Source organism: Zalophus californianus, chromosome 17, assembly GCF_009762305.2.
Source record: "Zalophus californianus isolate mZalCal1 chromosome 17, mZalCal1.pri.v2, whole genome shotgun sequence".
Taxonomy (NCBI): domain Eukaryota; kingdom Metazoa; phylum Chordata; class Mammalia; order Carnivora; family Otariidae; genus Zalophus; species Zalophus californianus.
Window position 1 is genome coordinate 20,738,621 of NC_045611.1, and position 7,673 is coordinate 20,746,293.

At 45.0% G+C, this 7,673-nt stretch overlaps 1 pseudogene; it reads right to left on the reverse strand.

The window, feature by feature from the left end:
- Positions 1-5,526: 5,526 nt before the first annotated feature.
- On the reverse strand, positions 5,527-7,148 carry LOC113936606 (annotated as a pseudogene).
- Positions 7,149-7,673: the final 525 nt, after the last annotated feature.

Consider the following 7,673-nt stretch of genomic DNA (forward strand, 5'->3'; position numbering starts at 1 on the left):
AGGCCCTAGGAGACAGGAGCTACACAACAAGGCCTGATAAAGAGACCATGTCTCCCCTTAGACTTCAGCAATGCCAGCCTTCAACTCTGGCCACACCACCTCCTTCCCCACTCTCTGCCCAGACGTGCACACCCAAAGGCCCAGGCAGTCCCTCACGCCCACTTCCTACTTTATCAGCCCAACAGAGTGCGGTTGTTGTCTCCAGTCACTTCCCAATCTGCAAGGAATTAAAAGCCAGGGTAGTCTGCTTGCACCAAGGCCTGGGGTGCAAGGGCACCCCTGCCCCGAGGAGTCTGCAGCCCTGAGGAGCACATGGGTGATATCAGACCACCTGGGTTCCCATCTTCCCAGTCATGCACGAGGGGAATGGGAGAATCTCTCTCTGTACTTTAGTGGCCTCATTTGTAAAAACATAGATCCTGCCTCCTGATGTTTCCACACATCAACAATGCAAGGCTTGCAACATGCTTGACACAGCACCTGCCACAAAACAAGGGCTCAATGTGTTAGTTCCTTCTTCTTGTCTTCCACCAGTGCATCTCCTGGGTACTCTCATGTTCTGCCTTTTTATTGTTCTACAACGCTAGACAATCTGTGGGTGCCATCAAAACACCCCTGGTGGCAGAGATTGGTTTCTTCTGCCTCAGTCTTAAGAGTTCTGACATACGAGGCAGGCAGCTTTGTGCCCCTGTCTAGGATTCAGTATCTGATGCTCCCACTTTCTGCTGGCCTCCCTTGCAGGGGAGATTCTCCTTGTGTCCCCTGGAGATACCTATATTGGAACACCTGGAATATTGCTAGGACATTCCAAAAACTGTTCCTTTACTGAGATCATTTGTCCATGTATTAACATAAATTTCATTTATTTAACAAGTATTTACTGAAAGAAAACTTCCTCCGAATCCTCAGCTCGGGCTCAGGCACAATCTCCTGCCTCTTCCGATGCGTAGATATTTTTCTCCCATTTCCCCATATTCCTTCTAACTCTAGCAACTTCCTCCTCTCCCAGACTTAGTTTCTTTTATGCACAGTATGTTTATGGTGGTGCCAACCCTGATGCTGACTCATGGTTGCAAGACAGATGTTCCTCCTGAGGATATAGAATACCTTTCCCCAAAATTGACCTGGCATCTGACGAAATCCTTCAACTCTGCCTATGAAGAGACGTGTGCCCTTGGCAAGTCACTTGGCCTCTCTGAGCAGCTTCATTCAAATTATAGCTAAAATAATACCGTTTCCTCTCAGGCTTTTGTAAAATACTCACAAAGGAAATATCTAGCACGAGCTAGTGTAAGCTCAACATGAGAGTATGGTCAATTTCCGTGTCTTCCGTTTAGTCATGGATCCCATTTGTTTTTTCTGTTTTTTCAAATTGTGGTAAAGTACGCATATAAAATTTACCATCTCAACCATTTTTTTAAATGTATACTTCAGTGGCATTAAGTGTATTCACGTTGTTATTCAACCATCACCGCCATCCATCTCCACAACTGTTTTCATCTTCCCAAACTGAAAATCTATAAACAATAATTCCTCATGCTTCCCCTTCTACTTTCTGTCTCTATGAACTTGGTTACTCTAGGTACCTTATAGGAGTGCAGTCACACTGTATTTGTCTTCTGTTGACTGGTTGATTTCACTTAGCATAATGTCCTCGGAGGTTCATCCATGTTGTAGCACGTGTCAGAATCCCCTTCCTTTTTAAGGCTGAAGAATATTCCGTTGTATGTATGAATGTACATGCCACATTTTGCTTATTCATTCTTTCATGGACACGTGGGTTGCTTTGTGATGAAAGCTGCTATAAACGTGGGTGTACAAATATATCTTCTAGACCCTGCTTTCAATTCTTTTGAGTATATATACAAAAGTAGAATTGCTAGATCATATGGCAATTTGATGTTTAGTTTTTTGAAAAACCCCATACTAGTTTTGACAGTGGCTATCCCATTTTACATCCCCAACAATGGTGCAAAAGGTAATTAACCCAGATCTTTGCTAACACTTGTTATTTTCTGTTTTGTTTTGCTTTGCTTGGTTTGTTTTTTGCTAGTAGCCATCCTACTGGGTGTAAGGTGATATCTCATTGCAGTTTGGGATCGAATTTCCCTAATGATTTATAATGTTGAACATCTTGTCATGTTGTTACTGGTCATTTATATATCTTCTTTGGAGACCCTATTTATTTTTAAACGTTATTATCTGTAATCCAGTTTGGTGGAGTATTCAGTGGCCCAGAGCTGAGTTTGGCCCTAGTGCTGCCACTAACCAGCTGTGTGATCTCAAGCAATGTGAGGAATCTCTGTGAGACTCATTTTACTTTAATATAAAATAGGGATAAAAATCGTACTTCCTGGAGCACCTGGGTGGCTCAGTCAGTTGGGCATCCGACTCTTGATTTCAGCTGAGTTTATGATCTCGGGGGTCGTGAGATCAAGCCCCACGTTGGACTCTGCACTCAGAGGGGAGTCTGCTTGAGATTCTCTCTCCTTCTGCCCCTCTCCCCTGCTCATTCTCTTTTGCGCTCTCTCTCTCCCTCTCTCTCAAGTAAATAAATCTTTAAAAAAGAGTACTTCCCATATAGGAATGCTGTGATATGATGACCAAAAAATGCTCGTCTGAGTCTGCTTGCAATAAGAACAAGAAGGGGGCAGGACTATTGTTATAACATCAATTTCATCCCCGCTATTATTATAGGAAAGTAAGTTCCTCAATTACTCTCGTTAGTCACAGATAAATGGAGTGAAGATGTACCTTTTCCACCAAAGAGTGCTGGACAGCTGTCTATGTGAAGAACAGTATTCTCAGAAAGACTGAAATGACTTGCAGTGCAATTTCCATGTTTGTATGACTCTTCTTCCCACCTCTGCCATCCACCATTCTTTCCGAAAAATCTCCCAATTCTCAGGAAAGCACACAATAGAACCTCTTTCTGCCACCAAATGGTGTGTGCTAGCTGCATAAGTGATTCTTCTGGTTTGCTGTTTGGATAGTGATTAGTTTAGATGAAGTCAGTGTCTGTAAGGAACGTGCACTTCTGGGTGGCTCCTAAAGATGCATCATCCAGGGGTTTTTCCTATGTCCAGTCAGATATACTAACACCTAAGAACCAGTGTGAACTGCCTAGGAAATACTTACCATGTGATTACTGTATGCTAGAGAGCAGGGATTCTGCATATGTCATCCCTTTGGATACTGAAAATGAAGCCGTGAATCAAATAATGTCCCCATTTTAGAGATGAGGAGACTGAACCTCATGAAGGTGATCTAACTTGATGATTTCAGCTCACACAACTTTTACAGGAGGATTTGGGATTCGAGTGTACCTCTGATTGAGTCTAATCTTTCCTCTGCTCTTCTTCCTCTACGGCAGTTCAGAAAATGTTGGGGGCGGGAGGTAACTATCTGTTGTCCACTTATATATTTCATAGCAAGTGGAAGGTAAGGGGCACTGTAAGCATGGATTTTTAGGGAACCCAGAATTCAAGATTAATTCTGCTGTTTCCACGAGATGGAGGAAGGGTTATATTCCCAGTGCCAATGTTAAACTTAATAGACTGGATCATAAATGAATTAGATAGATGAATAACAGAGAGAGAGAGAGAGAGAGAGAGAGAGAGAGAGAGAGAGAGAGAGCTCTCCAATATATATAGCATTATCCTCATCTGTACAGTATAAGTATTCCCCTATCTGAAAGTGTGAGTAAAATGCTCTGACATTGGAAAGGGATGTATAGAAGCTTTAAGTCTCCTCCAGCGCTTACATACCTTTCCACCGCATCTATTCCCAGTTCACAGATGAGGAAGCTGAGGCTGAGAGAATGAGTTGCCTGAAGTCAGCAATTGCTCCTCTAAGGTGTCTTCACTCTGTATGGCTTAGTGGTGAGATTATGGGCCCTGATCAGAATCCGTTAGATGCTGATTCTGATCCCAATTTCTGCTCACATCTAGAGGACCTTGCTAGGCCCTGCCACCCCTGGGGACTTCAGATTTTCCATCTGGAAAACAAAAAATGACATTGTCTGACTCACGAGGCTTTGTGACTATGAGATTTGATAGCATTTGTGAAAATGTGCTTTGCCAAGTTTGATGCACGCTTCATGCTTTTAACAAATGCTGCTTTCACTTCTTTCCCCGTGGACAGTACTTCTGATCAATAAAGTAAACCTTACCCCATTTCTCAGATTAGGATGCCCAGGTCACAGCTGCTGACAGCTTGCATGGCTTTATGCTCAATAAAGAGGAACAGAGAAGATTTATCACCCAGATGTGACAAATGGGCCCTTTCCTATTTATGGTGTCAGGCCATATATTGAAATTACAACCTGTCATCTGTCCTGATGACCTTTCAGCTCTCAATCCTTGCTATTTTCTTAAATGAATAATCTACCTATAGGACATGTACCTGCCAATTTCAGCAATCAATACCATCCTTTTCGGTGGTCGTTATAGGAACTTGTTGTTACCCCTCAAACAGATGCTTGAGTCAGGGGGAAGCAATTCATTCTGCCCAGTGCAAACAGATCTCAGCATTTTAGTTGGGAAATACAACGACCTCAGAGAATCACCTTCTCTAATGAGGAATTCTTAGTGGGAAGGAGTATAGACTCAAGGGGAGTTTAAGTCAGTCATTTGTATGGTCATGAAACATTCTTTTATTTTTTAAAGACCTACAATGTGTCAGACTCAGTACTAAGCCTATAGTTGGTACTACCTAGCATGTACACACCTAGTATGTGCATGTGTCCGTCACAGGTAATATATATTATACATATAGACACATATGTGCTTTTGTATGTGATAGGATGGTGATTTGCAGAGATGGTGTGCATATAAATAACTACTAAATGACCAAATGCATTATAGGCCAAAAGAGAGGGCTAATATGCTATGAGAATCTAGAAGAGAAAAGAAAACACCATTTCTACATTGGATATCTTAGAGATGACTTCATAGGCTGTGAAGTTTGGAAAGAATTTGGACAAATGCACATGAGGAGACGGAGGGTCCTGAAGAGAGAAGAAAAAGTATACACAAAATGTGACTGTGAAATGGGCCATGTACAGTATAAATTAAGACCAGGGACTTGTCTCATGTACTCCTGTGTTCCTGGCACCTGTGTCAGCATACAGTAGATGATCATTAAGGCTTTGTTGAATGAGCTGTGGATAGACTAGACAAGATTGGGGACAACTGATTTTCCAGAATAACAAAGGTTATAGATCCAATCCCGAGGAAGTTTAGAACAGGAATGGAAGATGCAGATACAGATAGAGATGTAGATATGGACACGGACATGGATATTAATCACACACACATTCCTCCTCTTGTGTTAACGTATGCCTGTCAGACCTGATGAATCCTGGACTAATGACTGACCTTAGGATTATATGGTATTTAAATAACAAAGATTAAATAACAAAGATTACCTCATTTCACTTAAAATACGGTGCAACATTATTCTTATATTTTATTTTATTTTTTTTTAACAAACAACAAATATTTATTGAGTGCCTATTATGTGCCAGGCACTGTTCTAGGATCCCCCCCCTCCAAAAAAGGAAAACAAAACAAAATAAAATGAGACAGAGGCGGAAAATGCAATTCTGAGGGAGAGGACAGGGGCAGCTGAGGAAGAAGGCTGAGGGAACGGAGAAGCCTGAGGTGATGGTGCTCTGCCTTAGGCCTCCTCTTCGGCCTCCTCACCGAAATCCTCTTCTTCTTCTGCGGTGGCGTCCTGGTACTGCTGGTACTCGGAGACAAGGTCGTTCATGTTGCTCTCGGCTTCAGTGACCTCCATCTCGTCCATGCCCTTGCCCGTGTACCAGTGCAGGAAGGCCTTGCGCCGGAACATGGCCGTGAACTGCTCCGAGATGCGCTTGAAGAGCTCCTGGATGGCCGTGCTGTTGCCGATGAAGGTGACTGCCACCTTGAGGCCATGAGGTGGGATATCGCAGACTGCTGTCTTGACGTTGTTGGGGATCCATTCCACGAAGTAGCTGCTATTCTTGTTTTGCACGTTGAGCATCTGCTCATCTACCTCCTTCATGGACATCCGCCCACGGAAGACAGCAGCCACGGTGAGGTAACGGCCATGGCGGGGGTCACAGGCGGCCATCATGTTCTTGGCATCAAAGACCTGCTGGGTGAGTTCGGGCACAGTGAGGGCCCGATACTGCTGGCTTCCATGGCTGGTCAGAGGTGCAAAGCCGGGCATGAAGAAGTGGAGACGTGGGAAGGGCACCATGCTGACGGCTAGCTTGCGGAGGTCAGCATTGAGCTGACCAGGGAAGTGGAGGCAGGTGGTGACACCACTCATGGTGGCTGAGACGAGGTGGTTCAGGTCCCCGTAGGTTGGCGTGGTCAGCTTGAGAGTTACGGAAGCAGATGTCGTACAGGGCCTCATTGTCAATGCAGTAGGTCTCATCCGTGTTCTCTACCAGCTGATGGACGGAGAGGGTGGCGTTGTAGGGCTCGACCACCGTGTCAGACACTTTGGGTGAGGGTACCACACGGAAGGTGTTCATGATGCGGTCAGGATACTCTTCTCGGATCTTGCTGATGAGCAAGGTGCCCATTCCAGAGCCTGTGCCCCCACCCAGTGAGTGGGTCAGCTGGAAGCCCTGCAGGCAGTCACAGCTCTCAGCCTCCTTCCTCACCACATCCAGGACTGAGTCAACCAGCTCAGCCCCCTCTGTATAGTGGCCCTTGGCCCAGTAGTTGCCTGCCCCGGACTGACCGAAAACAAAGTTGTCTGGTCTGAATATCTGCCCAAAAGGACCTGAGCGAACAGAGTCCACGGTCCCTGGTTCTAGATCCACCAAGATAGCACGAGGAACATATTTGCCACCTGTAGCTTCATTGTAGTACACGGAGATGCGATCCAGCTGCAGGTCGCTGTCACCGTGGTAGGTTCCGGTGGGATCGATGCCGTGTTCATCACTGATTACCTCCCAGAACTTGGCACCGATCTGGTTGCCACACTGACCGGCCTGTATATGCACGATTTCCCTCATTGTTAAAATTTATTTTTAATTCTTTTGCTCGCTTCAAGGTGTGTACGGGGCAAGAAAATGATAGGGAATTTTTTTTCTATACTGCTAACCGCAGGCTGGAAGGATGGGATGTGTCCCAGAGGCTGGAGCAGCGAGGTCCAAACGCAGAGGCAGGAAGGTTCTGAGAGGGAGAAAAGAGTATTCTTATATTTTAGAGAGAAAATTGCCAAGATGGTCTACCTGCTTCTGGAGGAAGGAGCTTGTTTCTGAGCTGTAAATCCGACTCCTGGAGCCCGCTGGTTTGGAAGAGGCTTAATTTATTTCTGGCTGTCCTTTGAATTTGCAAAGGCCTCGGCGCTGAAAGATGCTGCAATTCTCCAAGGCTGATCCCCTTGGAATTGATCAGCAAGCACACAGCAAGTCCCTGAAACAGCATCCCATCTGGTGTGCTCAGGATGTACGTGGCAGGGGTGAAGGAAGGCAGCACCCATGGGCATTCAGCATTTGACCCTCGTATGTTCCCATACAACTGTGCACTCGGGGCAGCCCTATCTTTGGAGCTGGTCATGTCACTGTTGAAGAAAGATCAGGAATTTGAAAGAAGGCATGATAAAAGGAGTAGAAAGTACAAAGGAACAGAGAAAAAGTCTTTTGGTAGCAAGTAGAAGAAATCTGACTC